Below are 15,570 nucleotides of genomic sequence, written 5' to 3'. Positions count from 1 at the left end.
GACTGTGTCTTGGTTTCCAAGTACAATAGTCCAATCCTGGTCTTTATTAAAGCAGTGGTACCCAAAGAGGCATCCTTCTAAGACATAAGCACAGTTTCACTCATGTTTGAGAAAAAGAATGAATTCATCAGATAAAGGGCAGGTGACATAATGCCTCAGGCAGCACAATGTTTTTGTAGTTACAGGGCTTTGATAATACATAAAAAAAAATCTGGTGTCCTTCCCTACCCATAGAGAAGCATGCTTCAGAGTTTCTTATTATGCTTTCTCTCTAGGAATCCTGTGAGATTTCTCTTAAGGAACTTTTACAACTGACAGAGAACTTATAAATCTTCTATTCCTTCACTCACATTATAATTTGAAGAAACTGAGGGGTTTTCTTTCAAGACATGATCAGTTTTCAGCCTTGCCCCTTCATTACCTCAAAACAGAAAGAAATAAATCAAATAAAGTAAAAGGATAATTAAAGAAAAGAAGGGAAAGGAAAGACAACTTTACAAGGAAAACCTAATGAATGTGGGGTGCGTAGTTTCTAGGCTCACTTTCCCAACTCTCACTTTCACTGACAAGTTGGGGTCATAGAGCCTGGCTAGCTACTACCTCCCTCAGAATTTTGGGAGGAGATATTATCTGTTCATTTAAGAAATTAATTTTTAATGAACAAAAATTATTTTTCCCTTCTACTTTGTCACCCATAAAAAATCATGTAGTCAACATGCATAGTAAATTAAAACAAATTCCTGCATTGACCATGTCCAAAAAGTAGATACCTTAATCTGCACAATGATTCTATTATGTCTGTGAGAAAGGACTATGCTTCATCATGGATCCTTTGGAATCCTGGCCAGTCATTGAATTCATCTGGATTCTTAAGACTTCCAAAGTTCTTTGCCTTTACAATGTTATTATCATATAAATTATTCTGGTTGTATGACTGTTAGTCTATTCAAGTATTCGCAGGTTTCTCTAAAATCATCAGTTTTATCATTTCTTAGAGCAAAATTTGAATGAATACATGAGGAATTTATTAAGTATCTGCTATGTATAAAGTTCTATGATAAGAGTTGGGCATACAAATAGAAAAATAAAACAGTCTCTGCTTTCAAGGAGTCAACATTCTAGTGGAAGAAGACAACTCATATGGAAGATTTTAGCTGCAAATCAGATGGTAAAGTCCCATGGTCCTCCAGGGTGTGGAAGCAAAGCAGATGGTGATGTTTCTTTTTTAATGGGATTTCTATTGATAAAATAGTACTGAAAGATTTGACAGTGCCAAAGACTTTGGTGATAAGAACTTTTCTGGGTTTGTAATAGATATGCCAAGCTCATATCCAGAAGAGTTGCTCTCAGGATGATGGCAAGGGTCACTAGGATCATATCATTGCCATTCCCAAGAAACTTGGGTTGAGAATCTTGAGCTGGATGTGCTTGGAGGAATGTGCTGGAGCCAGCTGGGACTGGCTCTCAAGAAATGATTTTTAAATTTTCATTGTTATTAATTACTTTGTAGGAAATGTCAAATGCTACAAATCAGGGCTTAATTTATTGTTTTATTGATTTCTATATTTGAGAAAGTGATTGAGAAAATGTTAATAATGAAGTTTAAGCTTAAAATGTGATATGCATACTTTTTTTCTCACACAGAGCTGATTATTAAATATTTATCAACATACCCCTGGCTGTAGCCATCAGCATGTGTGCTTGTGTGGCAGGGGTGGGGTGGGGGGTGGGAGGAGGCAGGACTGAGGTAGTGGTGCTGGCACCTTGAAGTGCCTGGTACATGCTGTCTCGTTTCTTGCCTTTTAGGTGCCTTCCTGTTTTGGATAGGCTGGCTTTCTACCCCATCAGTAGCAAATTGTTGAGAGTGGACACCTAGTCTTTTTACGCCTTACTCCCCAACATATACCCTTTGATCCTGGCCTCCTGGTTGTTCCACGAAAAAGGCATTCTATCCCCTGCTCAAGTCATTTTCCATCTACCAATGCTTTCCCTCTTCTGCTCTGACTACTGACCTCCCTGGCTTCTTTTAAGTTCCAACTAAAACCTTACCTCCTACAGGAAGCCTTTCTTGACCACTCTTAATTCTAGTGCTTTCTCTTTCTTAATTATTTTCTATTTATCTTCTATATAACTTTTATTGTTGTTCAGTTGCTTCACTTACAGTATTCTTGGCAAAGATACTGGAGTGGTTTGCCATTTCTTTCTCTATTTCATTTTACAGATGAGAAAACTGAGGCAAACAGGGTTAAGAGTGACTTGCATGGTTTAAGTGCCTAAGGCTAGATTTTAACTCAGCTCTTCCTGACTTTAGGTCCAGCGTTCTATCCACTGCACCTCTTAGCTGCCCTTGTAAACAATGTGCTTTCGTTTGGGTTGCTTTTGAAATATTTGGGAGTTGTCTCCCCCGTTTGATTATAATATCCTAAGGGCAGGGACTGGTGTTTTCCCCTCTTTTTCTATCTCTGGTACTTAGCAAAGTGTCTGGCACATAAGAGAGGCATAATAAGTGTTTATTGGTTGAGTTACCCCTTTCTCCACAGCAGTTTTCTTCCTGAATGATGACCATTGGTCTTAAAGTACTGCCACTTACAGAACTCCTGTGCTTATTTACCTATTGGTGAAAATTGTTTAGCAATTCTTGCTAGTGTTGGTGAGGACTTTGGACCCCTTCTCAAAAATTATTTCTCCCCTTAATGGTAGTAGGTTTGGTGGTTTGGGCGGACACTACTGGTCCCAAAGTTCTTAGGCTCAATGTCCTGGGTTGTATCCAACAGGTCTGAGGGAAGGTGTTGGTTAAGGTCATGTTGTTGCTTAACCTGCCTAGCACATGCTGTCTCTCTTCTCTTCCCCAGGATATGTTACTGTTTAATCTAGGGTGGCTTCCATTGCATTCATATAGCAATGTGTTCAGCCATTTACCAATTTCAGGAAACCTCTATTTTTCTGTTCTTTGCTACCACTCAAAGAGTTGCTATAAATTTTTTTTGGACATGCGAGTCTTCTTTCTTCTCCACTTCCCTCCTTCTCTCCCCTTCCACTTCCCTTCCCCTCCACTGCTTCATTCCTCTTCCTACTCTCCCTCTCCTCTTTCTCCTCCTCATTCTTTTCTTTCTCTTCCTCCTCTTCTTCCTCTTTCTCCTCCTCCTCCTCTTCCTTCTTTTCCTTCTCCTCCTCTTCATTCTTCTTCTCCTTCTCCTCTTCCTCCTCCTCCTCCTCCTTTTTCTTCTTCCTCCTCCTCATTCTTCTCTTCCTCTTCCTCCTTCTATTTCTTCTTCCTCCTCCACTTCCTCCTTTCTCTTCCTCCTGTATTATTTGGCCAAAGGGTATGTAAGATGTAGTTTAGTAACTTTGGCAGGTATAGTTTCATAGGTGGAACCTCATAGTTGTTTCAATTTGCATTTTCCAATTATTAGTGATTTGAAACATTTTTTTCGTGTGATTATTGATAACTTGAATTTCTTCCTTTGAAATACCTTCTCATCATCTGCTAACTGGGAAATGGTCCTTATCTTTATAAATTTGAATAAGTTCCCTACATATCTTAGAAATAAGATCTTTTTCAAGGCAAACTTCCTGGAAGAGTTTTTCCCCTAGTTGCTGCTTCCCTTCTAATTTTAGTTGCAACTGTTAAATTTATGTAATCAAAACTTCTCATTTTATCTTCTGTGATCCAGGTGACACAGTTGATAGAGTGCTGGATCTGGAGTGAAATGCAGCCTCAGTTACTTGATTACTGTATGATCCTGAGCAAGTCACTTAACCTCTGTTTACCTCAGTTTCCCTATTTGTAAAATGGGGATAATAAAGTATTTACCTTGCAGTATCCTTGTTGTAAGGATCAAATGAGATGATAATTGTAAATTAGCACAATACCTAGCACTTGGCAAATACATGTTAGCTATTATTAGTATTGTTACTGGATCATGAGCTATTCCTCAGTCCATAGATCTGTAAGACAATTTCTCTGTTTCTTCTCTAATTTGGTTATGATGTTACTTTTTGTGCCTAAGTCTTGTATTTATTTGGAGATTATAGTGGTATACAATGTGAGATTTTGGTCTATATCTAGTTTCTGACAAACAACTTTTCAGTTTTCTCAATAAGTTTTGTCAAATAGTTAGAACTTACCCAAGTAGCTAGGGTCTTTGGTTTTATGAACCACTGGTTTACTATGTTTGTTTGCTTCTGTCTATTATATACCTAACCTATTCCACAGATCAATCTATTTCCTAACCAGTCCCAAATCATTGTGATGATGACTGATTTGTAGCATACTTTGTGCTCTGGTACTGTGAGGCTCTCTGTCTTCCCACTTTTTTTTCATCATTTTCCTTTAGATTCTTGACCTCTTGTTCCCCCATTAATTTCATTATATTTTCTTGCTCTATAAAGAAATCTTTTATTAGTTTAATTGGTATGACATTGGATAAGTGAATGAATTTAAGCAACATTGTCATTTTTATCACATTGGATCTGCTTACTTGTGAGCAATTAATATTTCTCGAATTATTTAGGCCTGCCTTAATTTAAATAAAGAGTGTTTTCCATTTGTTTGTATGTGTGTGGCCTAGCAGACAGATTTAAAGTATCATATATTTTACAGTTATTTAAAATGGAATTTCTCATTCTATCTCTTCCTTCTGTGTTTTATTATATTTTACGGAAATGCTGATGAGTTATATGAATTTATTTTAAATCCTGTAACTTTTCAGAAATAAAAGAAGACATAAATAATTGGAGAAATATTCAATGGATGTCATTTTTTTGGGAAAAATATCAACGTTGAAAGGAATGTGAGAAGAGAGGGACACTAATTCACTGCTGATAGAATTACAGATTGATCAAATCATTATGAAAAAAATTTAATTATACAAGTACAATTACTGAATTTTCTATTCCCTTAGGTGCAGATATTCCAGTGCTGGGTTTATAACCCAAAGTGATTATTAATCAATTTGAAAAGGCTCATATAAAGAAAAACAGTTATATTAGCATTATTTGTAATAACAAAAACCTAAACTAAAATGTGTTGAAAGATTTGGAAATTGCCAGAGAAACTGAGGTATAAACATGTAATGGAATATTATGGAATTATGAGAATGAGGAATATGGATGTTAGGAGGGGAATGAGTAAAAATTACCTGTGTTTTCACAGTATTTGGGGTTGAGAGAGAATTTTGCCTAGTGGGGAAAATTTTTAGCACTGCACCTCCCATAAGGCTGTGCATGAGCTCTGCAGAATGATAAGATCCCCCAGTGACATCCAGGCTAGCTTCTATTTCTCCCATTTAAAAAGTTGATAGACATCTCCCAGGGTTGATAAGATGGAGGGCAGCATAACTAGAATGTAGAGGAACAAGGGGGTAGCAAAGCATCTCATTGACAGCAAACTGCATTCTGAATTTTGGAGCCCCACCTTGACCTTCATAATGACAATGAGGACGGGGGCTCCTGGTTTCAAATCCAAAAATCCAGCATTCTCAAACCTGCCACTGCCCCAAGCTGAAAAGAAAAACAAGTAAATCAATCTTGCTCTGTATGTTAATTTCTAAAATGACTTTTTATGAGTGAACAGCTTCTGTCTCTAACTGTATAGAGGAGACTTAGGAGGTAAATTAGAATCAACTAGTATTTGTGGGAGATATTTGGGAATGTCAGTCACTTAAGGATGCATGCTGAGAACATTTAATGCCTCAGCAAAATCCTTGCTATTCATGTTGCTCTGTTCTTTCATTAAATTTCTCTGCTACAATTTCATGAATTATAGAGATTGATCTGATACATGTCATCAGGCTTGGAATTTGAATAGCTACCTGAACAGTCCCCTGAACTTGAGTGTAGCTGAGAGAAGATCCGCTTTGAAGCAAAGGGTATGTATGTTTACTCCTTAAATAATTCGGAGAAACATGGGAAAACTGCTATAGTACCAAGAAAAAAATAGCACTATTTGCCACATCTACAACAAAAATCAACACAACAGTAAAAAGCAACAAAACTCAGGATAAAGATGATGATGGTATCATTCTGCCAAAGGTTAAAGATAGACCCTTTTTTTCTGTGCACTGTAAACCTGTGATTTCATAACATAGAGAATTTCTAGTTTAGAGAATCCTTCCACCAATGCAGACTAGCATAGTTTTCAAAGAGGTTCCTAGGCACTGAGAAGTCAAGGAATTTACTCCTGGTCATACAGTTTCTATATATCAAAGGAAAGAATTTATTTTAGGACTTCCTGATCTCAGTGCCAACCTTCTATCTATTACATAACACTGCTTCTCAAACATGATATTGAGAATTGACCGTCAAGGCTATATGAGTCATTCATCCAATCCTTAAGGTCAGCAGTACTTGTTGAAAGGGCACTAAGCCCTTAAATATTTTTTGTATATTCAACTCGGATGTAAAGAAATAAAACAATTTTCTCTGGTTTTTTTGCCATTCTTGAACCATCTCATATACTGCTTATCCCCACAAACATAGTGTTATTGACTAAATATTGACTAAATATTGACTAAAATAGCCCCCAACTATGTTTCCAATCTTCTTACACCTTACTCCCCAACACATACTCTTTACTTCAGTGACACTGGCCTCCTAGCTGTTCCATGTACAAGACACTCTCCGAGCTCTGGGAATGTTGTCTGGCTGTTTTCCATGCCTGGAATACTCTCCCTCTTCTGCTCTGACTTCCCTGTCTTCCTTTAAGTCTCAACTAAAATCCCACCTTCTACAGATTTTCCCAACCCCTCTTAATTCTAGTGTGTTCCCTCTGTTCGTTATCCCCACTTTATCCTGTATATAACTGACTTCATATATATTTGTTTGCATGTTGTCTCCTCCCCTAGATTATAAACTCCTTGAGGACAGAGATTTGTTTTTACTTCTTTTTGTATCGCTAGCCTTCAGCATGGTGTCTGGGGCAGAGTAGGCACTTAAAAAATGTTTATTGATTGATTGGTTCTAAGAGGATTGTTTTCTTTTAAGCTTTCCTGAAATATGATATCTAGGCTCTTTGTTTTTGATAATGACATTCATATAGTCTAATGATTCTTAATTTTTTTTCTCCTCAAACCATTTTCTAGGTCACTTGTTTGTGCCATGAAATTTCTTACATTTTCTTCTATTTTTTTTGAGATTTTTGAATTTATTTTAATATTTTGTGTTACCTCATGCAATCATTGGCACCTATTTAGTCCATTCTGTGTTGCTTAGGCAAAGTTATATCCCTATTCTGCCAAACTGTTAATTCTCTTTCTAATCCTTTCTTCCATAGTTCTCTTTTCTTTTCTAATTTTTTTCCTCAACTGTTCTTTTTTTAGCTCTTGCCAGGAATCCTACTTTAATTCATGTCCAATCTGTGTTTTCCTCTGAGAAACTGCTTATAGATGTGTTGAGTAATTCCCATGTTTATATCTTCAGCATCCCTTCTACTGTTAGAGCTCATTATGGGGGGATTCTTTTTTTTTTCCACTTTCCTCTTCTTCCAGCCTACTTCCTGACTTTGAACTTGATGTAAGGGCTGGGTTCTGCCATGCTCTTAGAGGGAAGGTCTGGGTTGGTTTTGTTGCTGCTTTCTTAAGGTACTGAGTGTTGTGTTATTCCTGAGGGATGGGCTGGGGATCTGAAAGCTTTCGGTCTTCCAGAGTGGTATGATTGGGGTGTGAACAGGATTTTACTAAGCCAATCTCTAACCTGAGAATAATGAAACAGCAGGCCAGAGAGAAAGTGCCAGTAATCAAGTAGTGGCTTAATTAATTAGTTTCATTATAAAGAGCAGATTTGCAAATTAAGAATTCTCCTGATCAGAATTCCATCTTGCTTTCTTGAAGACAGATTATATACATAAGTCACAATGGGAAGGGAGAAGGGAAGGTGGATTATAGACAATTGTAATTGTACAAACAATCATAATTGAAAATCATCGTTCCTTTCACAAGGACAAAGTCTGATTTATCATTCCCTAGTCCGAGTTCTTTAAGTTCTTGACCTGGGTTTTAGTCAAAACAGCAGTAGAGAGACTTAGCCCCTACCAGCCAGCTGGGAAATTCTGCTGGTTCAGTGACAGGATTGCAAGTCCCTTTGGTCTGGGATTCCTGCCCTGGTTATTCTTCCACAGGCTTAGCTAGATGTCAGAGTTGAGATTTTACCCTGCTCCTCGGATATGAGTCAACCTCTGCTTCTGGCTTCTGAACTTCCTTCTTTTTTGGTAGAAATCTTCTTCCTTTCTCAGTTCACCACCCCAAGCCTCCCATCTAGAAATATCACCCAAGTACACAGTCCCCTTCTCAGTCTGCTCTGGATCTGTGACTCAGAATTAGGTAGTGAGTGACAAGGCTGCCAGTTGACACCATTACAGTGCCCTGGTATGGATTCGGGACCTCCTTTTGCCTTGGTGCTCAACCTCTCACCGGACTCTGGAGTGCTCCATATGACTCAACTCTTGTCCTGACTCAGGTCCTTGACTCACACTTCCCTCTCTGACTCACTGGGACTTTTTCTAGATTTCCCTAGATTTAATCTGGTGCATTTTCTAGATTTGTTTGGAGGAGTTGTGGTTGGGAACTCAATATCATTGCCTCCTGCTACTCTACTGTCTTGTTCTCTGCTGGAGTTCATTCAAAAAGAATTTTTCCTCAAGTAATTTATATTTTCAGATTTACTGAATAAAATAATAAAAAAAGCATTTACTAAGTTATTTCTTTTTGCCAATCACTGAGGGTGCAAATAGAAAGAAAAAAAAGCAAGACAGTGTCTGCTTTCAAGGTACTCACATTCTAATTTGCAGTGATGACATACTTAAGACATTTCACTTTTAGGGCAGATTTTTAAAGAAGTGCCCAAAGTACTAAGACTGCAGAAGCAGGACAGATAAAAGCCAGGGGTTTGGGGCAGTTTTAGGAAAGATGATAAGGTTTAGAAAATCTTAGGATGAGATGTCAGAAAAGATGATTAGACCTGGTGGTTCTTCATCTCATTAGAGCTGTAGTTGCAGATTTTGATCCCATTTAAAGCACAACATTTCTTGCCTAGATATCCCAATAGGATCTGTATGACTGCACATAAAGGATGGAAGAACACCCCCAGAGGTCTCTTTTCCCACCAGGCTCCTCTCTGATGGGATCTTGTTAGCTTGGGGCCAACAGAGGAACCAAAGGAAGAGACAGGGAAAGAGTACTCCTATTGACTCAACCATGGGTTGGGTGACAAAGGATTAAGTTCAGAGAAAGGCAAAGGGCATCCACTCTGGCAGTTTTTCCCATGTGGCCACTTTAGAATTGAGTTCAGATGTTAATGATTTTTCCATTGATTGAATTTTCTATTTTTTTCTTTCTTCTATTCTTTCAGCAAACAATCATTAATCCCCTCCTAGGGCAAGTCATTGTGTATATTAGATTATAATTTCTGAAAACACAAGTACTGTATCTTTTCTCTATTCTTTAAAATGATAAGAATTCTATGGGTTCTAAATAAATAATAAATGATACAATTAGTCTTTTCACTTCAGGCAGCTGTTCAGAGGCTCTGAACTTAATTTTCCAATCTATATGTACACTAGCATATCAGAAACGGAGAGCCTGGCTGGCTATACCTTCTCACAATCTAGAAGTATCCCTAAGAGGTAGCAGAGTTCTGATGCTCTTGGTTCAAGTCCCCATTCCTGTGTGTTTCCCCTGTCATCACATTGATGATTGGTGCCCCTAATATAATTTAGCCTGCCAGGCCTAGAGGCCTGAGGGCTACCCGAGTCTTCCCTTACCTCTATCGGAGGTCTTCGGTTGGCCAAACCGGATGCTCGCATGAGAGAAAGGACGTTCCAGAGTCGAACAAGGGTTGAGCTTTATTTCAGGGTCTAGTTACAAGTGCAGGGGAATTCTTCCTTAGGAGGGAGCGAAGAATCTCCCAAGGAGGCAAAGATCTTACAATAAGAGATTGGAAGTAGAAGTATAAGTAAGGAGAGAGGGGGAGGGGAGAGAGGAGAGAGGAAAAGCGGAGCCTTGTTGTCCTCACACGTGGCCCCTCTGCCCAAGAGAGCTTTCAGGCTTTCCTGATCCTACTTAAGCTCTCCAGCCGCATAGTTTGCATCTGAATACCGTGCTGTTAGGTGTGCCCAGATCCGGGACAATCTCGAGGGCGGGGAGAGCTCTCTCCCATCACGTTTCTCATGGGAAGAGGCGGAAATACACGAGATAGCTTGGTTCACCTCGATTCCCAGTCGTTTCCTGGGGGGGCCTCATGAGAACTCTAAGATTTAGAAGTTCCCACCTTTACCTGCCCGAGACTGTCCACATGGAATTGAGCTTCCATCCCCAGCATTAGCCTGTTTACATCTCTTTAATATCACTGATAATCAATTAACATTAGTTTCGCCTTCCCCCAAGTATATTTATTGAGAAGGTATAGCAAGACTCATAGTATAAAATGTCTATGTTAAATGGGACACACTCCTCCTTTTTGTATCTTGATCCCTCAGGAGAATTTGGTTAAATTTAAAATGGTAGCTATAAACATTCTTCTCACCACTGAACTTCCAGAGGCTGCATAGCCAGAGTACGTTACCCCCTTTCTTACAGTATGGTGTCATGGCTTCTAGATGAATCCACTGCTGGATTGGCTAAGCAGGTCATTCCTCATGACTGGCTCCTTCCAAGGAATGGCTACTGGACCTCTGCCGCCTCTTCTAACCCTCCAAAAATGCCAAGGTTCTTCCATTTTAAATACTCCTTCATTTAAGAGAAGGGAAAAAATAACAAAGACCAGAAAACTACAGCACCATGCACTCCAGGCTTTGTGACAACTGGGTGAGAGAGGGCCCAGGCCCTTCTCCTACCTGGAGTCTTAGAACAGTTCCTGCCTCAGTTGCTCCTAGGGAAGAGAGACCTCATTTTGACTGATTAGTGCACAGTCATTTCTAGCATAGTACCCAATCAAGAACCTCTTCTTTACCAGCCAGTAAGTGAACAGGTGGGGAGCTTGGTGGCACAGTGGATAGTGCCAGGCCAGGAATCAGGAAACCTCATCTTTCTAAGTTCAAATCTGGCCTCGGTCACTTACTAGCTGTGTGACCCTGTGTGCCTCAGTTTCCTCATGTGTAAAATCAATTGGAGAAGGAAATGGAAAACCACTCCAGTATCTTCGCCAAGGAAATCCCAAATGGGGTTGTGAAGAGTTAGACATAACTGGAAAACAACTAAAAAAACCCAGCTACAACAAAAATTGAACAGATAAGACTCAGAGAAATCCTGCATAAACTGTGAATTAGGGATCAGGGCCCTCTGTTACATGTCATCTTGTACTTAGAGAAGCTGGATTGTAAAGCCCTGACATAGATCAATAGTAGGCAGAAGTTAGTGCTCATACTTTGAAGATTTAGGATATTCCTAATCCCTCACTGGCCAGTCCCCTCATTGTACAATTATACCCAGATCCGCTAACCCTTTTTTGTTCTCAAATGCCAGAAAATAGCTGTGGAAATATTATTGCATTTATAGATATCTTTCACCTCATGGCACACATTTATTACTTATCTTACATATATTTGTATGTATGTGTATATATATATATATGCATATATATATATATATATACACACTTCTTTAACATCTCATTTATTTTCATTGCCTTCGTATGTAAATACTGAGGTCAGCAGTGGTTGATGGCCCAGTGAGTGATCAGTTAGAATTATAACAAGTGACTATATATTTTTTTTAATTTCAAAGGAATCTTAAAGCTATATTTTTAAACAAATTGTGATCATTGTGGTTTGCACTTTGTACCACACACTTTCATTTCTTGGAAAAGAGGTAACAGACTAAAAAAATTCACAGAAAACTATCTCTTGAGAGAATTGCTTTGGATTAAGCTCTAGATGGAACAGTTACATGTTTCTGATTTTTCCTTTAAAATGCATGTTTATTTAGAAAGTGGAGTACTAAAGTATATTTCCAGTTTTAAAAATCTAAAATCTTGACAAATATTTGGAGATTTTAAGAACCAGAAATGGAGTTTATTGTTTTGTTTCACACGTCAAAATATGAAAATATATCAAGTTAATGTTTACCATTAAAAATCCCATGTAATCTCATGAAAGGGAATTCTTTTCATTAGAATCAACTTAGTCTTATACTTTCTTATAGGTTGATTTTTCAGAAGAAAGCTATAAATTATTCCAAGTCATCTACAGTTTGTCTTACAACTGACTATATATGTAGCTATGGTATTCTAACAGTAAAAACTGCAGCTAGATGCAGGAGGGCTAGGGGACTGTGCCTTCTCCTGCTCTACCAAGGGTGTGGAGGCCTCTTCTTTGGGCCTATGTACTAGCTGGACTGGGCTGCGCATTCAGATCCTCACCCCTCTCTGCATCTGCTGGTCTGCCTGGTTTCAATTCCACAGAACAAGATATCTCCTGGCTCCCCCTCAGCCCTAAGTTTTCCTGCCTCCTTTTGTGAGTTTTCTTCCTCCTCCCCTATTAGATTGTAAGCTCACTGAGACAGGGACTGTTTTTGTTTTTTTTTTTTATAAATTGTGTCCCTAGCACTTTGCATATAGTTGATGCTTAAGAAGTATTGATTAGCTTGGATTGGAAATGCTAAACATAAAACACTCATAATCACATATCAGCAGAAACATTTAACCTGAGGGGTGAGAACTGTACCTCATCTTGAACAGTGCATGACCTCATCTTCTGGTGGGATATAAAGATCAGGCTTGTCTTTGGTACCCCGCTCATGATGATGCTCTCCCTAGCAGCTTTCAGGGTCATCCGTGTGACTTGTTATCTCAACTTAGCTTGTCTCTTGGTCACCATCAGCTTTAAGATCTACAAGTCTGTCATCAATGCTCTATAGAAGTCAGAAGAGGGCCATTCATTCAAAGGCTTCCTGGATGTGGACATTTATTTGTACTCAGAAACTTCCCCTAATTCTGTGAATGTGACTATAGCGCATGTCAACAGAGCTCTCAAATCCATCTCTCTTCTGATGACAGATCTGGTGCATTCCTTAAAGGTAGTTTTAGGTTCATATCGTTTATGGCATATGTGAGCATATGTCATATGTAATTTAATGGGATTATTTTCTCGTTCTTGTTAAGCTGCTGGTCTTCAGTGTTTCAGTTGTCTATGAAAAGTATCATACAGATTGACCGCTATGTTAGTATTATACGTGATTTGATCAAGTCATTTGTTGCAAAGGTCCAAGCAAAGCTCTGACATCACAAAGAAAAAGGCAAAATGACAGCTCAGAAACAGACATCCAACACTTGCTAAAACACCATTTAATAGTTACAAACCATTGTTACTCATCCCTATAAAGGACTATGCTCGTTTTTAGCTTAATCCTGTATCCCAAGTTTTAAATTTTTTTGTATTTTGATAAAATCTTTATAACTACTATTATACTCAATATGAACTGAAATTTATAAAAAAAAATAAACAGCACTACCTTCTATACTGTGCTGAAAGGTTGAGATAAACACTGGAAAATGAAGAGACCTGTTAAACAGGTACTGTTATTTTCACTTCACTTTGCCCTCTACCCCTCAAGGTATATGACTTCTGTACTTCCTCCCTTGTCCTGTCCCCATTGGGTAGCATACTCTCTGATCAGCTCTGACAGAGGACCTAGGGTCTTCAACCTCTGGAATCCATAAGGTTGCCTCTAAGACTTGGACATCTGAGTATTGCTGATTAGGCAACTACACTCAGGAAAGGAAATCCAAGCAAAGAAGGTAATTAAAGGTTCAGGTTCAAGTTTACCAGGTTGAGACTCTCTACTGCAGTTGCTCTATGGAAACTATAGGCTTGCAGGATACCAACACACTTGGCATCTGCGAAGAAAGGAAATAATTATCTTTTAAAAGTGACTGAGAAGTGGATCTCTTCATTATCACCAAAACAGCTAAGGGCTGAGCTAGCTTCCACAGTGGGTTATAAACATCCAGGAAGGTTTATCATCCTCAAAGTACCAAAGTCCTAAACTGAGTGTTCATCCAGAAGTGGGCAGGCAGCTGTATTATACCCTGGTTAATCCCTGGTTCACTTTCCAGTTGAAGTTTGGTAGAAGGATATCTTCTTTGTTCCCTCATCATAAACGCCTCCTCCTAATTGGGAATATCTACATTTTTATAAAGAATAGTTTGCATGTATTTATATTGACTTAATAAGCAATCCAAATACATTATGCCAATATTTTAACCATAGGGCATTTTCCTTTGGGTCAAAACATTTCCAAACTAGTTGAATAATCTTAGCACTTGTTCTATACTACCACCTTTCCCCTCTCCCAGCTTTCAAACAAATGCTTTTTTTTTTCATTTGTAATCATTAAAACAAACACTCTTTTTTAACCATTTGCTGGCAAAAGGAATCTTTGTCTTTGAAAAATATCTTTATCAGAAGCATCCAAATTCAATGTCCTTGGGTTCTATCTCAGTGTTCAACAACCAGCAGTGTATGAACTTAGGGGCAAGCACATATACATACACACACATACACACACACACTGATCTCAGATAAGGGATTTGAAAAATCTTGTGAAGTAGATGGAGACTTGAAGAAATTTTCTGAGCAACTCAGGACTAAAATACTTGCAAATGAAATAGGCAGAGAACTGAAGCAAAAAGAATTCAGGGGTACAAATGACTAAGAAAATCAGCTTGGATTTTTTCTTTGCACGGCTAGACACAGCCCCAAAGATTTGTCAGCTTAAAAGTAAATTTACTTTGACCTGAATTATACACACTGGGTATGCAGAGCCACAGTCTCATATTCCCCAAATAATTGTCCCCCTCTCTGCAGTGCTTTGGCATGAAGGCAAAGTAGTATTTGGAGATTTTTATTTATTTGTTACTGTTTACTGGAAGATAGTAAGACTGAAGATGGAAATAAACAGTTGGGTTTGAGTATCTTCAAATAGGCCTACAAAATTCTAGTACTTTAAGTTGAAAAGTGGGAGGAAAAAAATCAGTTTTGTCTACACAACGAACACTTGGTTTGATAAATATTTTGACTACCTTGACAATCGCTGGAAATCAGGTAGGCACAACTATTGTGTTAAATTCCTCAAAAGGCTTGCCCTCATGGAGGAGCTCTTTAATCACTGCAGAGTACTAGAATCTTAATGTGGGAAGGAATCATTCTGAGGTCATCTAGGCCAAGCTATATATTTCAGAAAACTCCACATCATCCCTAATAAAATGTTTAACTACCCTCTTTTTGAAATGGTGGAGAGCTCATTACCTTCCAAAAGAGCCTATTTCACTTTTAGACACTTTTGTTACGATTTTTTCTCCTTACTTCCTTATAACTTCCATCCATTGTTCTCAATTGGGTTCCCTGGAACTGAGCCTAACAAGTCTAATCTCTGTCTTCAGAATAACAGTTACTTCAAAGGCTGGGAGACGGATATCAAGTCCTGATTACACTTTTTTTTTCTCAGGTTACCTGCTCTGGTTCCTTCATAATATCCTCTTTGAGCAAGGTTTTGAGTTTCCTTAAGTATCTGGGCCACCCTTCCCCAACATGCTATAGTTAGTTAATTTCACACCAGAAATGGGGTGCATTGAACAGAA

General features: G+C 38.5%; 1 pseudogene; it reads left to right on the top strand.

The window, feature by feature from the left end:
* Positions 1-13,210, top strand: part of LOC140502486 (reticulon-3 pseudogene) — a 54,988-nt pseudogene extending 41,778 nt beyond the window's left edge.
* Positions 13,211-15,570: the final 2,360 nt, after the last annotated feature.

The sequence above is a fragment of the Notamacropus eugenii genome, chromosome 4 (genome assembly GCF_028372415.1).
Source record: "Notamacropus eugenii isolate mMacEug1 chromosome 4, mMacEug1.pri_v2, whole genome shotgun sequence".
Lineage (NCBI taxonomy): Eukaryota > Metazoa > Chordata > Mammalia > Diprotodontia > Macropodidae > Notamacropus > Notamacropus eugenii.
This window is presented reverse-complemented; position numbering and strand designations above follow the sequence as displayed.